Source organism: Bubalus bubalis, chromosome 18 (genome assembly GCF_019923935.1).
Source record: "Bubalus bubalis isolate 160015118507 breed Murrah chromosome 18, NDDB_SH_1, whole genome shotgun sequence".
Taxonomy (NCBI): domain Eukaryota; kingdom Metazoa; phylum Chordata; class Mammalia; order Artiodactyla; family Bovidae; genus Bubalus; species Bubalus bubalis.
The window spans coordinates 29,916,357-29,939,901 of NC_059174.1; positions in this window are offsets into that span (position 1 = coordinate 29,916,357).

Here is a 23,545-nt window from a genome sequence, read left to right on the forward strand (position 1 = left end):
AAAGGCAAATAGTAATTTTAAAATATAATCCATGTTTCCCTTCCTGCTTGAATTACAGTCATTCATTCATTTATCAAACCTTCTATTTAAGGCCTTTTATGTGTTGAGTATGGGGCTTCCCTGGTGGCTCAGCAGGTAAAGAATCTGCCTGCAATGCAGGAGACCTGGGTTCAATCCATGGATTGGGAAGATCCCCTGGAGAAGGGAACAGATACTACTCCAGTATTCTGGCCTGGAAAGTTCCATGAACTGTGTAGTCCATGACAAGGCAAAGAGTCAGACACGACTGAGTGACTTTCACTTTCATGTGTCAAGTACAAGGTTACGAATCTAGAACATTAAGAGATATTAAGATACAATTCCTGCTCTCAAGAAGAAAAAATCCAGTGGAGAGATTAATAGATTAACAGATAATTTTTAAAAATGTGATAATCCACTAGAAACCTCTTGAGGACAGGTTTGCAGTCAGTTGAAGCCTATAAATATTTATACTGGGGGCTTCCCTGGTGGCTCAGTGGTAAAGAATCTACCTGCCAATACAGGAGACATGGGTTCGATCCCTGATGCAGGAGGACCCCACATGCCATAGAACAACAAAGCCCGTGTGCCAAAGCTACTGAGCCTGTGCTCTAGAGCCCATAAGCTGCAACTGCTGAGCCCACGTGCCACAGCGACTGAAACTTGCCTACCTAGAGCCTGTGCTCCACAACAAGAGAAGCCACTGCACTAAGAAGCCCACACACAACTAAAGAGTAGCCCCCCACTCACTGCAACTAGAGAAAGTCCATGCGTAGCAGCAAAGACCAGTACAAACAAAAATAAGTGATAAATAAATAAAATTTTTTAAAAATTGTATATCATGTTGAGACAATTTACAATGATTTCTTCTCTGGGTTCAGATGATGTCCTATATGACGTTATTTTATATGTCATTTGTTTTTGCAATCTATCTATAAATGTTTGTGCTATCTTTGTATTACTTAAGTACTTTTATTTAACATATCATATATTTATACTTCCTCTCCTGAACTTATCTTTGAGGAGAAGTATTGTGCTATGCATGCATCCCTGTGTGTGCATACCCTCTAAAACCAAGTTCTAAAATAAGCATTGAAGGTGATCAATGTATATTTAATGTTTTTATTTAAAAAGGCATCATATAAGTCATCAAACTGTAAACATCAAAAAACTTTTCAGTAATGATCTCAACTGCTTACAGCTCACAAATTTGATTCCCATCAAGTAGTAACTTCAATCTGGTTAGTATTAATAGCCACAGATTTTATTTTCTATCTGTAAAAGGTATATCTACAGTATGTCATAAATCCATTAGTTAAACTGCATTATCTTAGGATCCTGTCTCTATTATACCTCATCTCCAGTGTATTAATAGCTTAAAATGTAATCCCCAGCCCTCTACCAAAAATGTCAATCATAATTTAGCAACCAAACCACAATTTGAATATAGGTTTGACAATAACTTTGTTGGAACGGTCTTGCCTGAAAAAGTAATGTTGCTAGAGGAAAGAAATCTGCCTGTTCTTGCTTATTCTGAAAAACTTTAAAAACTCTTGACATGAATCCTCCCCTCTCCCATGCCAAGCTTGTCTAATCTTTATTTGCCATACTTGTATGCCATGAATGTTGGAAGTAATTGTCCACAGGGGTCTGCCAAGATAGCCCTCGGTAATAACTTTAGAAATAACTTATAGGCCCACTGGTTGAGAGACTTCCCTGGTAACTCAGCTGGTAAAGAATCCACCTGCAATGCAGGAGACTCCAGTTCAATTCCTGGGATGGGAAGATCCCCTGGTAGAGGGCGTGGCAACCCATTCCAGTATTCTTGCCTGGAGAATCCCTGTGGACAGAGGAGTCTGGCAGGCTACAGTCCATCAGGTTACAAAGAGTTGGACATGACTGATCGACTAAGCACAGCACAGCAACCACTGGTTGAGAATATAGTGTCCCTCATTTATCCCCTGATCCATGAAATCTATCTCCTCCCTCTGGATGGTTGAGGCTCTTTGTGGAAATAAGCTTCCACCGTTAATAATGACTCTGCTGCTGCTGCTGCTAAGTCTCTTTAGTCATGTCTGATTCTGTGCGACCCCATAGACGGCAGCCCACCAGGTTCCCCCGTCCCTGGGATTCTCCAGGCAAGAACACTGGAGTGGGTTGCCATTTCCTTCTCCAAGTAATGACTCTAGTCACTCCAAATAGTGACTAATCATGGCATCATTCAGTGATACTAATAGAGAGGACATGCAGGATAGTGTTTCTCTTGTCACAAAAAGGTCATTCCAAAAGAAAAACAACAGGTACTCTGTGCCTAAGAAGTGCTCAAAATAATGGACTAAACATATAGGTTTTTTTTTTTTTTTTTTTAAATTATCCAAAACCTTGATAGAGTGTGTCTTTTGCTAAATTATCCTAATGTTTTTAAGCCTTCTTTGCACCACTCACCGTGTCATTGATCCATTGACTGTTCATGGACCTTTTTCACTACCTTCACCACACACACACCCCTTCAGCGTCATCAACATTCTCAATTATTATTTTATGAATGAAAGATCAATGGGAGCTCCTTCAACAAAGCAGACTCAAGTGGAGTCAGGGCAAAGACAAGAATTCCTGCTTATCTGAAGATGATGTACCGGCTGGTTACCCTTGTGATAAGAGTGATTTTTTCACTGTATTCTACAAGTCTCTTCAGTTTATAAATCTGGTTTATGGACCCAGTTTGCTTTCAAGCCTCTACCAAAACGACCTTTTCTTGCCTTGTGTCTCTACACACATTAAATAGTTTGTTATATAAGAAGAACTGTGCTTCTGTTTTGCTCCCTCCACCTGAGGCCTTTCCTCTTTCTCCTTTAGATTAATTCCTTCTCTTCCATCAGATATCAGCTTAGATATTGTCTCAAGCCAATTGCTCTCTGCAACATCTCTAGGCATTAAATGTCCCTGTTCTGAGCACCCAGATTCTTGGGCATTTACTCTGCTGTAGGTTTTACTAACTAAACACAAATGTCTTTCTTCTTTATTGGACTGTGAACTTTTAGAGATAAGAACTATGTCTTAATCATGTCCTTAATCTCTAGCATTTAATTCTACTGGCCAATTTTAGATGCTGAAGGAGGGGGGAAAAAGTCCAGAATCAAGATCTATGATTCGCCTAAACATCTATAGAAAAATAGAAAAGTTCATCAATTTTTAATAAGAACACATCCAGGATTTTACCTAGGAACTAATTACAGTACATCCCCTACAAAGAACCTTCAAGTTGCCAACTTTCAAAAATGTGAATGTGTGTTCGCATGTGCAATCACATAGGTTAGTTCACGTGTCTGGTGAACATTGTCACATGTGTACATCCTTTACAAGAGGTTGTGGTTTTGTGTATTTTATTGTACAGTACCATATAGAGTACAGTATTTTTGTTTCAAAGCCCAGAGTGTCTGGAAGCAAGTGCAAAAGCAGTGGTGATGTAGCTGGTACTGTGCTGTGCTTTAAAAGGTATTGTACTACAAGATTGAAGATGTTTTCTTTCTTTGTGTGTGTGTTTATTTTTATGTATTATTTGTGTGAAAAGCATTATATTATAAATCTATTAGAGCACAGAATACTGTGCTCAATAACACAATATAACCAGTTGTGTTAGTTGGGTATCTAGGCTAACTTTGTTGGACTTAGATGAACAAAGTGGACTTAGGACGGCACTCTCAGAATGGAAGTCATTTGTATGGAGGAGACTTTGTTGTTGTTGAGTCACTAAGTCATGTCCGACCCTCTGTGACCCCATGGACGGTGTAGCCCATCAGGTTGCTCTGTCCATGGGATTTCCTAGGCAAGAGTACCAGAGTGGGTTGCCATTGCCACCTCCAGGGGAATCTTCCTGGCCCTGGGGATTGAACACAAGTCTCCTGTATCTCCTGCCTTGGCAAGCAGATTTTTTTTTTAATGTTGAGCCATCAGGGAAGCCCATGCAGGTGACTTATTGTAGTCCTATTTGATAAATATCTAAAAAGTTTCTTGATTTTCAATAAACAGGACATTAAAAGAAGGGGGGAAAAAAGGGCCTTTAAAAATAGAAACCCTGGGATCAGCAACAAGACCTCAGGCAACATGGCTGTAAAGAAGGAGGCAGAACAAAATCAACCCTAAATAAATAAACCACCCCCTTCCCAAGAAAAAGAATCACAAGAAAACTCAGAGAAGTAGACATCATATTTGGAGTCCAACAGCATTGGGAGCAAACTGGCAATTCTGCCTCAGTAGATTCTCAGCCCATGGACTTATTGAAGAATAGTGTAATAAACAATTGCCATAATTTGACAAAACTATAAGCAAAATGTCTTTATTAATAGTATTTAATTTTTAATCAATGGAAAGGAAATTCTAGGAAAATAGTCATTTCTGCTCTATACATTTTCATGATGAAATTGATATAAATTAGTAATTTGCTCAAGGGCACTGAATTTGTCAAATGGAAGCTGGGACTTAACAAAAGTTTTCTAATCCCAAAGCTACATTCTTCTGCTCTCATAAAATATAAGGAAATATTGAATCCTGTTACAAATTTTAGATATGTCTTTGATGAGAATCACAGAGTATATTATTTTTAACTCTAGTAAACAAGTTAAGAACTATGTAGTGCAGAACAAATAGTCATTTTAAATGCAGCCAATTTATTTGTGTAGCTTTCTCATAAAACATAAGACAATCAGTCTTCATTTGACCTCAGCTGGCATTCCTTGTTTGTATAATTATCTAATTGTGAAGGATAGGGGTGCTACACTTTGATTCAATTCTATTTGGACTTTCCCTAACTTTGGGAGGGAATAGCTGTCCACTTTCCTAATTCATAGCCTGCATCTTCTCCCCACTTTCAAGGTAATCGCCTTATGAAAATGACAGGGTAGTTCTGGACACAATATTGGCTTTATAGATGTACCATGGTGACACTTTTTGTGATTAAAGTGAGAAGGTGAAACTAGAACACCCCTCAAAGCTCAGGCTTCAAAATCAGAAGAGCCATGTTGTGTCTAATTGACACACTTGTGTGAGCAGATTTGTGTTCTAAGCCATTGTTGTCTATCTGTAAAAATTTACTCAAGAGGAATATTCAGAAAATTAGTTGCACCATCCTATGTAATAGAATTTGGAGCTTCAAATACAACTTTTCATTGAGATGTCACTAAAGGGTTAAGGAAGAAGTGGTATAAAACAAAATTTCCAACCATTTCAACTTCATTTTTGACATGCCTTCTAAACCTTGCACATTTTATTTCTTTCCTATATTGAGTGACTTTTCAAGTGGTCCTGCTGTGAGCCAGTAGAATTACTAAGAGGTTTCTGATTTCATAGCTATTTTTTATTATATTTGGAAGCTGGTCTTAAGTAGAGCTAAAACTCCAGGGCCACTATTTTAGAGTAGTAAAGATTGACATCTAAATTATGATATAAGGAAAGTACCAAGCCACAGCTTTCATTACATGTAGAAAGAGGTAAAAAAATGAATTTGTCTCTAGAAATGTTGGCTATTTGACGTCGTTGAGAAATTTTTGAGTCTATTAGATACGATACCTCAGCAATGAAATTATAATAGACATTTGGCTAACATCTATTACTCTTAGTTTATTCCCAGTTCTAGTCCTTAATTTTAGTTTTAAATCTCTCTCTCATCCTGAATAAAATATGCTGGCATATGATTTAAGAGTCTAAAGTAGATTATATAAGGATTAGCAGTGGTCAATGATAAGACATAATGCAAAAAACAATTGTTGCAAAATTAGGGAGAAAGGAATTAGACAGCTTTTGATTCAATCCTAGACTTCATTCACAGAAAAAAGGAGTTTATAGTCTACTCAAATCTAAGTAAAATAGTATGAATTAGTTCTATTTTTTTGTATGTGTGAATAAAGCCCAGGTAAGTTAGGAAACACATCTAAGGTCATTCAGCTAGGATGTATCAAGATATGCGTCTTGAGCTAGGATGAGTTTCTTCCCATTCTTTTTCCTTGTAAATTATTTTTATTTATTTTTGAAAATAAAATTTAAATAATATCTCGTAAGGTAGCCATCTATTACTACCAGTGGCCAATATAACACAGACATCCAAACTCTATTTCCACAATGCTTTGTATGTTCATTTTTGAACTTATCAAACATAATAATGACAGTTCATTTCTCAATTTAACCTGCTACACACTAATTCCATTGAAGTAAAACTGATAATGAGTTGGGTGGCATCACTTAAGGGGATTTAGGCCACAGTAGAAATTCCCTCTGGCTACCTATATTGCCAAACATCTATTCATCCTAAAACAAAACCCATATTTAGCTTAAAAGACCAAAGTAGAAAAGGGTTAAAAGTCTAAGACACCCTGCCAGTATTATAGGGGAAGTGGAATAGAACACAGAGAGACCAACTCCCAGCTGATTGAATTTGGGCTGAGAAAGTGAAAAAGAAAGAAAGTAAATGTCTTCCACTATTGTGATCCAAAGTGGGTGTGTGTGAATAGAGGAGGGGAATAGCACCTCCCACTTGATTCTCTTGTTTCTTTGAAGACAGGTAGTGATAGAATGCATTAGAGAACGAAATGGCAACCCACTCCAGTGTTCTTGCCTGGAGAATCCCAGGGACGGGGGAGCCTGGTGGGCTGCCATCTCCGGGGTTGCACAGAGTCAGACACGACTGAAGCGACTTTGCAGCAGTTTAGCAGCAGTGATAGAATGGGCTTCCTAGGTAGCTTAGTGGTAAAGGATTTGCCTGACAATGCAGGTGTTGCAGGAGATTTGGCTCCAATTCTTGGTTCAGGAAGATCCCCCAGAGGAGGAAATGGCAACCCACTCCAATATTTTTGCCTGGAGAATCCCATGGACAGAGGAGCCTGGCAGACTATAGTTCATGGGGTTGCAAAAAGTCAGACAGGACTGAGCAACTGAGCACACAGTGATAGAATACTGCCTTGAAATCTACATGCATCAAAATTTATTCAAAACACATGATATAATCAGTATAGGATCCTGTATTGTTTTCTGGTTAATTCACTATACAGTATCAGCCCTTGATTTGCTGCTGTTATGACCAATACCATTTATGAGGGAGGAACAGAGAGCAATGATTCCAAGGATATATTGATAGCATCAAGGTATAACCATAAATACATTCTGAGAGTATCTCAGAGTATGTAAGAATGAGGTCATGAGTAAGTCGGTACTTTCTGAAGTTCGTTCTGATTAGGTGCTGACTGTGGGTGTCTGTGGAGAAGGCAATGGCACCCCACTCCAGTGTTCTTGCCTGGAGAATCCCAGGGATGGGGGAGCCTGGTGAGCTGCCGTCTATGGGGTCACACAGAGTCGGACATGACTGAAGTGACTTAGCAGCAGCAGCGGGTGTCTGAGAAGGCTAGAGTGAGAATAGGCAGATGTCTACATATCATAAGGACACCTAGCAAAGCCAGGTTTTCCTCCATATTGCCAGGCTAATTGCACCTTGAAGTGCTGCTCTTACCTTGTATTTCTACTGGGGGTGTGTGTGAATAGAGAGAGGACTAGAGTGGAAGAGTACAGAGTGACCAGTGACTTCCCTGGCCATAAATGCCACCAATAAAACAGTATTTACACTCTCCACCATGTATGGAAACTCACCTGGCCTAACATACTATAACCTACATACTTTATCTCATGTTATCCTTCAGGCAGTCTGGCGAAATTGATTATTATCATCTCTATTTTACAAAGACTACTGTATCCCAAGTAGAGAAAGTGGATTTCCCAGCTTCATAGAACTAACATGGAACAAAGACAGGACTGAAGACCAGTTTCTATCTTTGAAGCCAAACTTCATGTGATACCAGCCCTGAGGCCATATTTCCTGGTCTCCTTTTTGCTTGCCCCTCCTCCGTTTGCCACTTTCAGCATGGCAGTCTCATGAAATGACAGGTTTCTGAGGGACACAGAACTGTCTTGATTAACATGCATCAACATAATGTGAACATATAAAATGGTGGCACAAAAAGTTTTTTTGGAGATGGCGACGCAGTGGCTATGCTAATGCCAGGCTTAAATTAGTCTGTTTAGAAAGTCTAATGTCTTCAACGCTGATGCTATTTTGGTGGCAATAGGAAAAATGGCTATGTGTTTCTATGTTTCTCAATTTACTGTTGAATTAAATATGGAGAAATAATCTTCTTCCATTCTCCCCCAACCAAGGGACACACACATACATACAATTAACCATTCATGATCAGGGTCATGTTTTGTGTATATTCTTTTGTTAGCACCAGTCTTTAGACAATGATAATATTACCCAGGTATTTTTGCCTAATGTTAGATGTTGGGACAAAAAACTAAAATTGTTTCCATTAAAAAAGCATCACTTGCATATTGCTTTATAGTTCCTGATAATGTTAATTTATCTCCAATTTTGTAGGTATCTTTTACTTCTACTAGCCATTGCAGGCGCCTAGCGCAACCATTTACCCTCACCTGGAATACTATAGCATTTTGTTTTAGTCCATACATAATTGTTAATGTTCATCAATCCTAAACCTAATCACTTTAAAAGTATCCTGGTTTGGGACTTCCCTGGAGGTCCTGTGGTTAAGAATGTGCTTGCCAGTGCAGGGGACACGGGTTCAGTCCCTGGTCTGTGGAAATTCCACATGTCATGGGGTAACTAAGCTTGTGCACCACAACTCCAGGGCCTGCACCCTAGAGCCCTGAAACTAGAGAGTAGGCCCTGCTTGGTGCAACTTGAAAAAGCTTGTGTGTAGCAATGAAGACCCAGCACAGTCACAAATAAATGAAAGTTAAAAAAAAAAAGTATCCTGATTTGGTTTTCCCAAATTCTAAATACCCAGAACTCAAACTTCTGTTAAGAATACTTTATAGAGTCCAAGCTCACTTCCGCTTGCCACCAACAGGCCAATAAATCCAAGAGATGAGGTGTTGAGACAAGGAATACAAATTTATTCAGAGAGCTGGCTGACTGAGAAGATGGCAGACTAAGGTCTCAAAATAGCCATCTTGTCCTGGTCAGGTTCTTTTATGGATCATAGATGGGGGGAGATGAGTAAACAAAGTAAAAAGACCATTTAATTCTTGCAAATATCTTCCAGAATGGCAAGCTTCATGCAGGGGGATGTGTTAGTTTCACATCCTCAGAGTCATTTCTCAGGTGGTGTGAAATGGAATATCTCCTGTCATATCAATAAATAAAGATGCCACAGCTATCTGTGATTCTGAAGAGATAAGCCACACTGGTAAGCAGCAGACAAGGGCTGCCATTTCCCACACAAAGAACACAAGAAAATCACAGTCTTTCATGGGTAGATAGGGTCAGCCTATCTCCTTGTGAGCCAAACAAAGGCACCCTGCCCCAAGGGTCAGGGGAGGGGAGTGGGCAGGGCTCTCTGAGGGAGGCCATTATAATAACAAAAGTGGCAAAATAAGAGCTAAATTCATGGTGGCAGATTCAAGGTAACACTTCCCGAGTAACAATAGGAGAAGGTAATGGCACCCCACTCCAGTACTCTTGCCTGGAAAATCCCATGGATGGAGGAGCCTAATGGGCTACAGTCCATGGGGTCACTAAGAGTTGGACACGACTGAGCCACTTCAATTTCACTTTTCACTTTCATGCATTGGAGAAGGAAATGGCAACCCGTTCCAGTGTGCTTGCCTGGAGAATCCCAGGGACGGTGGAGCCTGATGGGCTGCCGTTTATAGGGTCGCACAGAGTCGGACACGACTGAAGTGACTTAGCAGCAGTAGCAGCAGTAACAATACTTGGAGAAGGAAATGGCCACCCACTCCAGTATTCTTGCCTAGAGAATCCCATGGACAGAGGAGCCTGGTGGTGTGCTGTCCATAGGGTCACACAGAGTCGGACACAACTGAAGTGACTTAGCATGCATGCATGCATTGGAGAAGGAAATGGCAACCCCCTCCAGTGTTTTTGCCTGGAGAATCCCAGGGACAGAGGAGCCTGGTAGGCTGCCGTCTATGGGGTCGCACAGAGTCGGACACAACTGAAGCAACTTAGCAGCAGCAGCAGCAGTAACAATACCATTGTACAGTTACTGTGTTACTTAATATTGTTAAATAAACTCAGCATTGACCTTGATTAGGGTAGAGACATAATGGAGACATGAAAATGGCTTCAGAGATAAAGATATTCTTTTCAAGTATTTCTCTGCTTCCTGAAGGACAAAATAAAATCCTTCAGGTTGTGAGTTCTCTTTCTTCATAATCAGCCTGTTAGTATCTCCCTATGCTTCCATTATCTCAATTGTAATATATATTCTTAGACATTATTATCCTAATGTATAATATAGATTATAGCTCTATCCTCTAAGCCTATCATCTGGCAATGTGACTTGTTAAGCATTCAGAAATATTTGGAATGTGGAATTAAACAAAAGAAGCATGTAGCTATCAAATGACTACATGTAAAAATGTCTTTGGCACTTAGTTTGCAATTAAAATACTTCTAAATATACCTAGTACACTTCTGCATCCAATTAAAAAAAAAAGAAATACAATTGGTAAAATTTTATTTTATTTTCCATAAATAGGTATTCATTTAGTTTTTACCCCCTGAGAGTCTTCAATTACAACCAGTTTCTATATATTGTCACAGTTCATAAAATATGCCCTTTAATTTATTAGAGCTTTGACAAAACAGAGTTTAAAAATAAACGGATCCATTTTTGCAAACTGTTTCTTTTTGTTTGTTTGTTCCTTTTTCTAAAACTAGTTTTTCTTAAACAATATTGCTCCAACTGTTACAGAAACCAGTACTCGAGAAACCAAGCACCACACTTGGAGAGTTGGAGAGCTCAGGTTTATTACGCTGGCGGGCCCAGAGGAGTTAACACGCCAAGCTCTGAGCCCCGAACAAAGGGATTACAGAATTTTTATAGACAGACTGTAGTGGGCAGCACTAGCTGTAAATAGGCTGTTTAAACTAAGGGATTTCACACGTGGGAACAGCATTCAAGATGGGGAGGGGGATGCCTGGCCTGGATAGGTATGATTAAGCAGGTTTGCAGGGGCTGGGCAATTGCAAAGAGCAGGACAAAGATGAGTGAGATAAACTCCAGTTCCTAATGTCGCAAGTCCCCACTTTCTGAGACTACGTGACCTACGTGATCTAGACTTTGCCAGGGGCAAGCTGAGTTACAGAGGCAGAAGGAGAAGGAGATTATGTAAAATTTTAACTTTTCCTCTTCACAACCATACACAGACTTTTTGGGGGAAATCAGTATGGAACTTCTATTTTAACCAAGAGTTAATCTCTTTGTCTCTTTGTGACTTCCCTGGTAGCTCAGACAGTAAAACATCTGTCTACAATGCAGGAGACCCAGGTTCGATCCCTGGGTCGGGAAGATCCTCTGGAGAAGGAAATGGCAATCCACTCCAGTACTATTGCCTGGGAAAATCCCATGGACAGAGGAGCCTGGTAGGCTACAGTCCATGAGGTTGCAAAGAGTCAGACACGACTGAGCAACTTCACTTACTTACTTACTTAATTTCTTTGTGTTGATTAAAATGTCTTTTTTTCCCCTTGAAACCTCAGTAAAATGAACTGAAGGCAAAGATGTCAAAATGGGTTTATAAATTATAAAATCTCTGGTTCAATGTATCAGTTAAACAGTTTATTATTTTCTAATGAAAAGACACTATCACTGATAGGTCAAACATTCTCTCATCCTCATGTTATTTTCTCTTTTTTTGTGTGATGGTAAATACAGTGTTGTTATCTTTGGACAGGATGACAGCTTCAGGCAAGAGATACAACTCCAGGGACTAGCACTTTAATTTAAAAAGCCAAGAGGAGAAAACACAAGAGGAAATCAGACAAGGCAAGGCTGGAAACAAAAGCTGCATTTATTTCACAATCAAAAGGTGGACAAGGAGCCCCTGCTAATCTCAAGCAGACTCCAGAGGTTGTACTTTTAATAGCAAAAACAGAGGAAATAGAATCAAATGCCAGAAACCTCTTTAGTAAGGAGTTGAAGATGTTTAGTGTAAGATGATACCCAGGATATTAGTTTCTGGATCAAATGTATAAGGGAGAGACATAGAGTTTTCTGACACTTTGGCTATAAGAAATTACTTTCTCTTACTTTCTTCAAAGAAGGTGCTTATAAAGGAAAAACAGTAGTATGTCTTTCATGCCTCTGTCAATAAACAAGCATTTCTGAGCACCTACAAAACCATAAATATAGGAGGAAGACAGTAAGGTACAGAGACAAAAAGTAACATTTTAATTCTAGTTTCTAGAACAGATCATTTGGAGGTAACAAAGTACTTGTGTGGATGAGATATTAATATTGGACCACAAACTCTTAAAAACCTATATACAATTATAATGGTATATGGTCATATATGGGGCTTCCCTGGTGGCTCAGCAGTAAAAAATCCACCTGCAATGCAGGAGACAGAGGAGGCACAGGTTTGATCCCTGGGTCAGGAAGCAGAAAGATCCCCTGCGGGAGGGCGTGGCAACCCACTCCAGTATTCTTCCCTGGAGAATCCTATGGACAGAGGAGCCTGGCGGGCTACAGTCCCACAGGATCACAAAGAGTCGGACATGACGGAAGGGACTGAGCAAGCATGCAGGCACATAGCCATGCATACCCCATTGTCTCAGTGACTAGAACAAGCCTGACAGTACTCACATGTATTTCTTGAACTAAACCACTGAAAGGTATGTGAAATAAAATCCACATTTTATGACAAGGCAAGAAAAATTTAAACAAAAAATTCTCTGACCTTTGGCCTCCTCTCTCCCTGCACTGTGCATTGAGTATCTACATTATGCATCAACCAGACCTCCATCAGCAGAAATAGCTCTTCAACTGTGAAGAGCAACATTCTCCTAGCATCTAACATTCTAAAATATAACATCCTCTCTTGATCTTATAAGGGGTTGCATGACCCATCACAATGACGTTTAGATCTGGATTGTATAAACTGTCAATAATACATCATTTGATGTTTCTAAAAACTTACATAACTGTGCCTTGACTTCTAATGGGCAGAACAGTTCTCAGAGCTTTCTGAGATGCTCTTTTCAGATTATAATCCTCAAATTTGGCTTAAGCAAAATTTTCCATTTCTTTCTTAGATCGACTGATTATTATTATTATTGTTTTTGATCAACAGATATGAGGAAGAAAAACTTGGAGTGCCTGGGGATATTTAGGAGGGCCAGGACAACTTTATTCAAAGGCAGTGACTTTTTTTAACTTAGTCTCTTGCCTGGAAAATTTCATGGACAGAGGAGCCTGCAAACTATAGTTCACGGGGCTGCAAAGAGCTGGACATGACTGAGTGACTGAGCACACACACAGATAAGGAAGTAAATATTAAACGTAGAAAGAAGGTGATCTGGTTTGATCAGAGACAAAGCAGTATAAACAGTGATATCAAACTTGTTCTATGCTCAACTGTTTGTAAAAAGAAGAGAAAAATGATAAATGGTGGTGGTGAAGAGAAGGAGGGTGAATATGTTGGTGGTGGTGATGGCGATGATTATGATGTTTATAACAAAATCCTCACTATTTATAATTTTTTTCTGTTGGCTTCAGTGACTGTGTTAGACTGTTTGCAAAGCTGGAAACTATTCATTAATCTTCATAAACATCCAGTAAAGTAAATGCAATTCCCAGGACAACCTGTCAGCATTTTTTAAAAGCCTAGGGGAGAATCTCAGTATAGTTACATGGGTTAAATAAAATAGTATCTTTCAAATTAGGGGAAATAAATTGTATCAATTCAATAAGGAAACCCTGGTTATCTATCTCAATGGTAATTAAATGTTCTGAATGATATACGTGCATACTTTTAAAAAATAAGAATGGAGGAAAAAATAGATGCTGATGTAAAACACTACTCTTTTGCTAGAAAAAATAAAATGTGGATTTAAAAAGTAATATAAAAAGCCTTTAGTGGTGAAACATTTGCAAAATATAAATTCTATATCAACCTTTCACTTTATTGTCTCCAAATTTAAATGACTTAAGACCTCATAAATGAACGTGATGCTAGACCCTAAATTTGCTGACTATCCTCCAAGTCTTGTTGCTCTAAATTGCACCACGAATATACGTAGTCTTTTTCCTCTTCGTTCTGGAATCAATAGCTCATGTGTAGATCATTGTTTATGAGCTAGTCAGAGAAGTTAATTAATTTTTAGTTAATATCTAAACAATTTCTCCACTTGTGTTATCTTTGTTACAAATTAGCAAAGTAATCGAGAGCCCCTGACAAGTATTCAATAACTCTACTTCAAAATCCAACTCCTCCTTCTCTTCCTTTGCCTAATATTGATTCTTTCTTACTGCAGCCTAGATCTTACTACGGGGAGGATTTACCTGCATTTCTTTATTACCTTTGACTCTCTGCTTCTCAGGAATGCAAGGCTAACTAACGTGACTCACGTTTTATTTCAATTAATAACATTTGATATTTAGAAGTGTTTATAGAACAATTGCTGGAGAAGGGAATGGCAACCCACTTCAGTATTCTTACCTGGAGAATCCCATGGATAGAGGAGCCTGGCAGATCACAGTCCATGGGATCAGAAAGACTCAGACATGACTGAGTAAATAACACACACACACACACACACACACACACACGCACACACACAGAACAAATGAGGAGACAGGAAAATTTCTCATATACCTCCTCTCTCATTCAGTTTTCCCCATGACCAAAACCTTGCATTAGTGTGACAGATTTGTTAAAACTGATGAGTCAGTGCATTAAGTGAAGTCCATAGTTTACATTAGGGTTCACTTTCTGTTATACATTATAGAGGTTTTAATAAACATATAACGGCATGTATCCCTCAATACAGGATCATATGTTTCATGATCCTCCTACAAATCCCCTGTGTTCCAATTATTCATCCCTCCTTTCCCAGGCAGTGCAGCAGTTAAGCACCCACCTGCCAATGCGGGAGATACAAGAGACACAGGTTTGATCCCTGGGTCTGGAAGATCCCCTGGAGGAGATCATGACAACCCACTCCAGTATTTTTGCCTAGAGAATCCCATGGATAGAAGAACCTGGTGGACTACAGTCCATAGGGTTGAAAAGAGTCGGACACAACTGAGTGTGCACCACACACTCTCACCAAAACCCTGGCAACCACATATATTTTTACTTTTTTTCCTTTTCCAGAATGTCATAGAGTGGTATCATATATTACATAGTCTTTTTATACTGGTTTCTTTTACTCAGGTCAGTTCTGTTCAGTTCAGTCACTCAGTCATGTTCGACTCTTTGCAACACCATGAACTGCAGCACCTCAGGCCTCTCTGTCCATCACCAACTCCCAGAGTTTACTCAAACTCATGCCCATTGAGATGGTGATATCATCAAATCATCTCATCTTCTGTCATCCCCTTCGCCTCCCACCTTCAAACTTTCCCAGCATCAGAGTCTTCTCAGATGAGTCAATTCTTTACCAAAGTTCTGGTGGCCAAAGTATTGGAGTTTCAGCTTCAGCATCAGTCCTTCCAATGAATATTCAGGACTGATATCCTTTAGGATGGACTGGTTGGATTTCCTTGCAATCCAAGGGACTCTCAAGAATCTTCTCCAACACCACAGTTCAAAAGCATCTATTCTTTGGTGCTTAGCTTTCTTTATAGTCCAACTCTCACATTCATACATGGCTACTGGAAAATCCATAGCTTTGACTAGATGGACCTTTGTTGGCAAAGTAATGTCTCTGCTTTTTAATATGCTTTCTAGGTTGGTCATAACTTTTCTTCCAAGGAGTAAGTGTCTTTTAATTTCATGGCAGCAGTCACCATCTGAAGTGATTTTGGAGCCCCCAAAAATAAGTCTGTTGCTGTTTCCACTGTTTCCCCATCTATTTGCCATGAGCTGATGGGACTGGATGCCATAATATTAGTTTTCTGAATGTTGAGTTTTAAGCCAACTTTTTCACTCTCCTCTTGCACTTTCATCAAGAGCGTCTTTAGTTCTTCACTTTCTACCATAAGGGTAGTGTCATCTGCATATCTCAGGTTATTGATATTTCTCCTGGCAATCTTGATTCCAGTTTGTGCTTCATCCAGCCCAGCGTTTCTCATGATATACTCTACATATAAGTTAAATAAGCAGGGTGACAATATACAACCTTGTCATACTCCTCTCTCTATTTGGAACCAGTCTGTTGTTCCATGTCCAGTTGTAATTGTTGCTTCTTGTCCTGCATACAGATTTCTCAAGAGGCAGGTCAGGTGGTCTGGTATTCCCATCTCTTTCAGGATTTTCCACAGTTTATTGTGATCAAAGGCTTTGGCATAGTCAATAAAGCAGAAGTAATTTTTCTGGAACTCTCTTGCTTTTTCGATGATCTAAGGGATGTTGGCCAATTTGATCTCTGGTTTCTCTTCCTTTTCTAAGTCCAGCCTGAACATCTAGAAGTTTATGATTCAAATACTGTTGAAGCTTGGTTTGGAGAATTTTGAGCATTACTTAACTAGCATGTGAGATGAGTGCAATTGTGCAGCAGTTTGAGCATTCTTTGGCATTGCCTTTCTTTGGGATTGGAATGGAAACTGACATTTTCCAGTCCTGTGGCCACTGCTGAGTTTTCCAAATTTGCTGGCATATTGAGTGAAGCACTTTCACAGCATCATCTTCCATGATTTGAAATAGCTCAACTGGAATTCCATCACCTCCACTAGCTTTGTTCACTAGCTTTATTTCCTCTTCACTTTCTGCCATAAGGTTGGTGTCATCTGCATATCTGAGGTTATTGATATGTCTCCCAGAAATCTTGATTTGAGCTTGTGCTTCTTCCAGCCCAGCGTTTCTCATGATGTCCTCTGTATATAAGTTAAATAAGCAGGGTGACAATATACAGCCTTGACGAACTCCTTTTCCTATTTGGAACCAGTCTGTTGTTCCATGTCCAGTTCTAACTGTTGCTTCCTGACCTGCATACGGGTTTCTCAAGAGGCTGGTCAGGTGGTCTGGTATTTCCATCTCTTTCAGAATTTTCCACAGTTTACTGTGATCCACACAGTCAAAGGCTTTGGCATAGTCAATAAAGCAGAAATAGATGTTTTTCTGGAACTCTCTTACTTTTTCGATGATCCAGCAAATACAAATTGAAACAATGTTATTTTTGTCCTTAAGGTTGCCAAAATTAAAGACTATTGCTTTCTATTGCTGGTGAGAATATGTTTATTGTAAACGGGTAAAGCCTTCTTTGAGCATATGGGATCTTCCCATACCACGGATCAAACCCATATCTCCTGCATTTGCAAGTGGATTCTTTACCACTGAGCCACCAGAGAAGCCACCACCTGGGTCCCCTCCCCCACCATTTTCAAATTGTGTCATTTGCTTTCTTATTTTTGAGTTTTAAAATCTTTTTGTACTCTGAATATGACTTAGATATATGTGTGTGTGTATATATATATATATATATATATATATGAATGTGTTTTCCTAAGACCTTTAGGAAACATGGACTGAAATCTTTGTTTAGCTCTAGATACTTAAGACTTTCTCCTTCTTTCCAAAATAGAGTTAATATTTTTACAGTAAGAATATAATCATTTTGAGTTAATTTCTGTACAAGACGTGAGATTTAGGTTGAAGTTCATTATTTTGCCTATGGGTGACTCAAGGGCTCAAAGTATCATTTTGTTGAGATGGTATCTTTTCTGCACTGAAGTGCTCTTGCACTTTCGTCAGCCATCTGATGGGCAAATTTGGGTAGGTCTATTTCTAGGTCCTCTGTTCCATTCTATTGATCTTTGTGTCTTTGCTTCCAACAATAACATAGTAATAAAGCTATATCCACAAAAACATTGCTGAAATGTTGGTAGGAATTGCACTTCACCTGTGTATCAGTTTGGAGAGAAAAGACATCTTTACTACATTGAGTTTTCCAACTTGTTAATGTAGAATATCTCTCTATTTCTTTCATTAGCATTTTACTTAATTTAATTAAATTAGCATGTAATTAATTTCTTTCACTGGCATTTTGTAGTTTTCAACAACAAAGTCCCGCACACATTTTGCTATATTTACATCTCAGTATTTCATTTGTTAATTGATTATAAATGGTATTATATTTTAATTTCAGTATATACATCTTAATTGCTATAGAAATACAATTGAAACATATATATTTATCTGGTATCCTGTTACCTTACCAACCTCACTTATTATTTCTAATTTTTTGGGGGGAGGGGAGATTCTCTAGAATTTTCTCTGCAAACAGTGGGGCTTCCCTGGTGGATCAGAGGGTAAAGAATCTGCCTGCAATGCAGGAGACCCAGGTTCTGTTCCTGGGTTAGGAAGATCCCCTAGAGGATGAAATGGCAATCCACCCCAGTATTCTTGCCTGGAGAATTCCATGGACAGAGGAGCCTGGTGGGCTGCAGTCCATGGGGTTATAAAGAATTGGACAAAACTGACTGCCTAACACACAAACACACACAAGCACCATGGTGATGTCACCCATAAAAACATAAGAATTCTTTCTTCCTTCCAGATTAGCATAACTTTTATTCCCATTTCCTATTTATTGCACCTGGTAGAATTTTCAGCAGAGTGCTTATCATTGTCTTATCCTTGAACATCAATAGTCATAATTTTAGTTGCAACATTCTATAGATGTTCTACTTATCAAATTGAGGAAGTTCCCCCTCTATCTAACTTTCTGAGATTTTTTTATTATGAATAGGTACTGAATTTTGCAAAATGTTTTTTTTTACACTTTTAGCATATTATATAATTTTTCTTTTTAGTCTATTAACATGGTGAATTACTTTGTTTCTTTGTTTAGATTTGAACATTCAATCATATTTGCATTATAGAAATAAATCCCACTTGATCATTGTGTATAATTTTTTTCACATATGTCTAAATTCTATTTTCTAATAGTTTGTTAAACATTTTCCCACCTATATTATTTAAGGACATTGGTTTATAATTTTCTTATTTTGTACTGTGTGTGTGTGTGTGTGTTTGAGTGACACTAACTTCTCAAAATGAATTGAGTGTTGTACTCCTCTACTTTCTGAATTGTTTTTCTTTTTTTTTTTTCTTTAACATTTGCTAGAATTCTCTAGTTTAGAATATGGCCTAGAAACTGTCTTCCTGTGGAGATTTCTGTGCTGGGAGATTTTCATTTTAAATGAAATTTCCTTAGTAGATTGATGTCTTATTTAAATTATTTATTTCATATTGAGCAACTTTATGATAGTTTGTATCTTTTAAGAAATTGGTTCATTATAAATAAATTGTCAAATTTATGTGTACAAAGTTTTCAGAGTATTCCTTATCCATTTGTGGTCTGCTGTATCAGTAATGACATTCCCTATTATTCCAGATATTGGTAATTTGTGTCTTCTCTCTTTCTCTCTCTCTCTTTCTTTTTTTTTTGTTCTTTAGCACACTTCTTAGAGATTTGAAATTTTGTCAGTTGTTTTCTAAAGCATCTGTTCTTAGTTTCACTGATTTTCTCTGCTGATATATTTTTTTTCCTTTTTTCTTTTAACATCATTGATTTTGAATCTTCAGTTCAGTCGCTCACTCGTGTCCGACTCTTTGGGACACCATGAACCACAACATGCCAGGCCTCCCTGTCCATCACCAACTCCCGGATTTATCCAAACTCATGTCCATTGAGTCGGTGACGCCATCCAACCATCTCATCATCTGTCGTCCCCTTCTCCTCCTACCCTCAATCTTTCCCAGCATCAGGGTCTTTTCAAAGACCAGCGCTTCACATTAGGTGGCCGAAGTATTGGAGTTTCAGCTTCAATATCAGTCCTTCTAATGAACACCCAGGACTGATCTCCTTTAGATGGACTGGTTGGATCTCCTTGCAGTCCAAGGGACTCTCAAGAGTCTTCTCCAACACCACAGTTCAAAAGCATCAATTCTTCTGTGCTCAGCTTTCTTTATAGTCCAACTCTCACATCCATACATGACCACAGGAAAAACCATAGCCTTGACTAGACAGACCTTTGTTGACAAAGTAATGTCTCTGCTTTTTAATATGCTATCTAGGTTGGTCATAACTTTCCTTCCAAGGAGTAAGCATCTTCTAATTGTTATGGCTGCAATCACCATCTGCAGTGATTTTGGAGCCCCCCAAAATAAAGTCAGCTACTGTTTCCACTGTTTCCCCATCTATTTCCCATAAAGTGATGGGAACAGATGCCATGATCTTTGTTTTCTGAATGTTGAGTTTTAAGCCAGCTTTTTCACTCTCCTCTTTCACTTTCATCAAGAGGCTCTTTAGTTCTTCACTTTCTGCTATAAGGGTGGTGTCATCTGCATATCTAAAGTTATTGATATTTCTCCCAGCAATCTTGATTCCAGCTTGTGCTTCTTCCAGCCCAGTGTTTCTCAAGATGTACTCTGCATATAAGTTAAATATTATTATTATATTTTTCCTCTATTTGCTTTTGGATTTATTTGCTCTTCTTTTTATTGGCTCTTAAGATTATTTGAAATTTTTTCTCCTACCCATTACGAGTGAATATAGCACTATAAATTTCACTATCAGCAGTGTTTTAGCTATGTCTCACACCTTTTAATATTGTATTTTCAATTTTGTTCAGTCTGATGTATTTTTCAAATTTCCTTTAAGACTATTACTTTCATAGAGGAATAATTTTAAATTTTACTTAGTTTCTTAGTTTAAAAATGTTTAGTTTTTTTTTTCCCGTTATCTTTATTGTGATACAAGAGCATATGTTATATGATTTCAATTCTTTTAAATTTGCTGTGATGTATTTTATAACTCATAATGTATTAGTTATGTTGGAACTTGAAAAGAATGCATGCCTTGCTTTTGCGTGGAGTGTTTTAGAAATATCAATTAGATTCTGTTGGTTGATGATATAGTTAAGTTCTTTTACAACTTTGCTGCCTTTGGGTCCAGTTGGTTTCTTAATTAAGTTAGGGTTATTCAAATCTCAAATTATAATTGTAGATTTGTCTATTCCTCTTTCCAGCTCTATCAGTTTTTGCTTCACCTGTTTTGTTGCTCAGTGTTTTTATTTTATTTATTTATTTTTTTGCTGCATACAAGTTTAGAATTATTATGTCCTTTTAATGGATTGACCTGTTTTCCATTACATAATGTCATTCTGTCTCCAGTAATTTTTCCCCCCCTCTGAGTCTATTTTATCAGATTTTAATACACCTTCTCCTGTTTTCATTAATGTCTGGGTGATGTATCTCTTTTCATCCTTTTACTTTCAAACTACCTATTGTTTTATATATAAACTAGGTTTCTCATACATAGTAGACAGTTGGATTTGTATTTTAATTCACTGTGCCAATCTTTGTCTTTTAATTGGTGAATTTAAACCATTTTCAATTAATCTATTTATTGTTCTGGACGGCTATTTTATTTTTGGATTCTATGGGTTCTCTTTTTAATTTTTCTGTTTTCTTTTTCTTGCTTTCTCATAGGTTACTAGAAAATTTTTAGAAATCCATTTGATTTCTCTATAGTGTTTATGAGTTTTTGTCTTTGTATGGATTTCTTAGTGGTTGCTGAAGATGCTACATTATATGTTTATACATACACACAGATTTTATCACAGTCTACTAATATCATCATTTTACTAAACTGAGCAAAATATATAAACCTTACCTTCCTTTATGTTTCCTTCTCTTACTTGTTTTTAATGTAATTTCTTAAATATTTATTCCACATACACTTAGAACCACATCAGAGAGTGTTTTAAATTTGCTTCAATTGCAAAACAGTCTATAATATTTATCAGTTTGTGAAAATGCACAATTAGTCACTTATTTTTCTTAAAAAAAAAGACTTCAGAAATAATATGTAAAATTTTATGAACTTTGATGGCATCCCTGCATATCTTTTCAGTCATTCTTCTGTAAGCTAAAATTAAAATGATGAATATGGTTCCGTTATTCCAAGTCATACTTTAAAAAATTGTCACTGAATGATGCGTTCCTTTACTTTCAGTTGTATCCAGAGACCAATTAATGTTTTAAACTTTCTTCCATTTTCTACTTTGCCATTTATATTATCAGAAATAGTTTAGGAGCAGATATCATGTACTTTATTCTACCCTTGAAGACTCTGAGAACTAGTAGTTTGCGAATGATGGATGTGGAACGCATAACCCAGGTTCCTGGGAGGGAAAGTTTAAAGTCCATCACTTTCTAATGTCCCCATGTGGACAGAAACTCTCTAACAGAAAATAGAGAAAGAAGTGTCAGCTATAACATTGAACTCAATGGGCAGCCCTGTTGGCCATGGGGGTCAAAGGTCTCTGTGGTATCATTTACAGACCATTTACTTTGTTTAAGACACATTTATCACACAATAGGTAGGTGAGGAAAGAGTGAATCAAAGTTTTTTAGAAATGATAGTTGCATCATGAACAGAGGCAAAAAAAAAAAAAAAGAGAGAGAGAACAAATACTTAATAGCAACCTAAGCCAAGTTCACAGAACTTGCCTTCTTTTTTCATTCTTGTGTGTAGCCTTAGAACTGTCTATTTTCCCCTTTTCACCAAAAAGGAAACTGAGACTCAGATATTAGTTAAGTTCCCAAAGAATATATATAAAATTTACACGTAATTTTTCAATCCTCCATAGTTGGTCTCCATGACACGTGAAGCAACACAAAGCTGTGTCAAAGAAAAGTAAACCACCTCCTTAAGAGGTGCTGCTACACAAGCATATTTGGAAACTAGTTGCATGAACAAAATATTATAAAGAACTGCAGACAATTAATCAGAGTCTTAATACTGGGTCATTCTTCTTTGACTAGAAAGGACCAGGTCTGAGTCTTAAATAGAGGGTAAAAGTGTGGCAAGAAGAAAAGAATATAGGATGATATTGAAACTAAATAAGACACCATGAAGAGTTGTTGATAAAAATGCTTGAATAGTAACAGAAACTAACATTTATTGGATGTTTACCATGTTTGTCTCCCTTGATCTACACAATAATAAAAACAGGAATTGTATACATTTTATGAAAGAGAGCTATTTGAAAAGATTTAAAAAAAAAAAAAAAGTGGAAGGTCCAGGGTTTCAACACAATACTGGACAGTCTTGTCATAAGCATTTGGTCTTGATTGAGGGTTTGCTAAGGTGATTACAAGAACTTTAATGGCCACAGAAATCAGCATATATCAAGATTATGTTCTTGATTGCATTCTAATGGGATTAGATACCATTGTCCAGGTAGTGAGAAAGCTTTTATGGTATTTGAAAATGTAGTGACATTGTCAAAGATAAATCTGGTGACTGTGTGAAGCCTGGATTTTAGAAGCAAGTTCCTGAGCACAGAAAATGAAGTTAGGAGATTACTCAAGTACTTCAGATGACTGCAAGAAAGAATCTGCCCTAAAGTGGGATTAGTGGTCAAGGAAAAGAGAAATGACAATGGGGAATGCTTTGCAAGTAAATGAGATGCATAGAATATAGACATGAGAAGGACAGGAAAAACTATCTGTTTCACTTTTCATGTCCTAAGATATTTTGAATTAA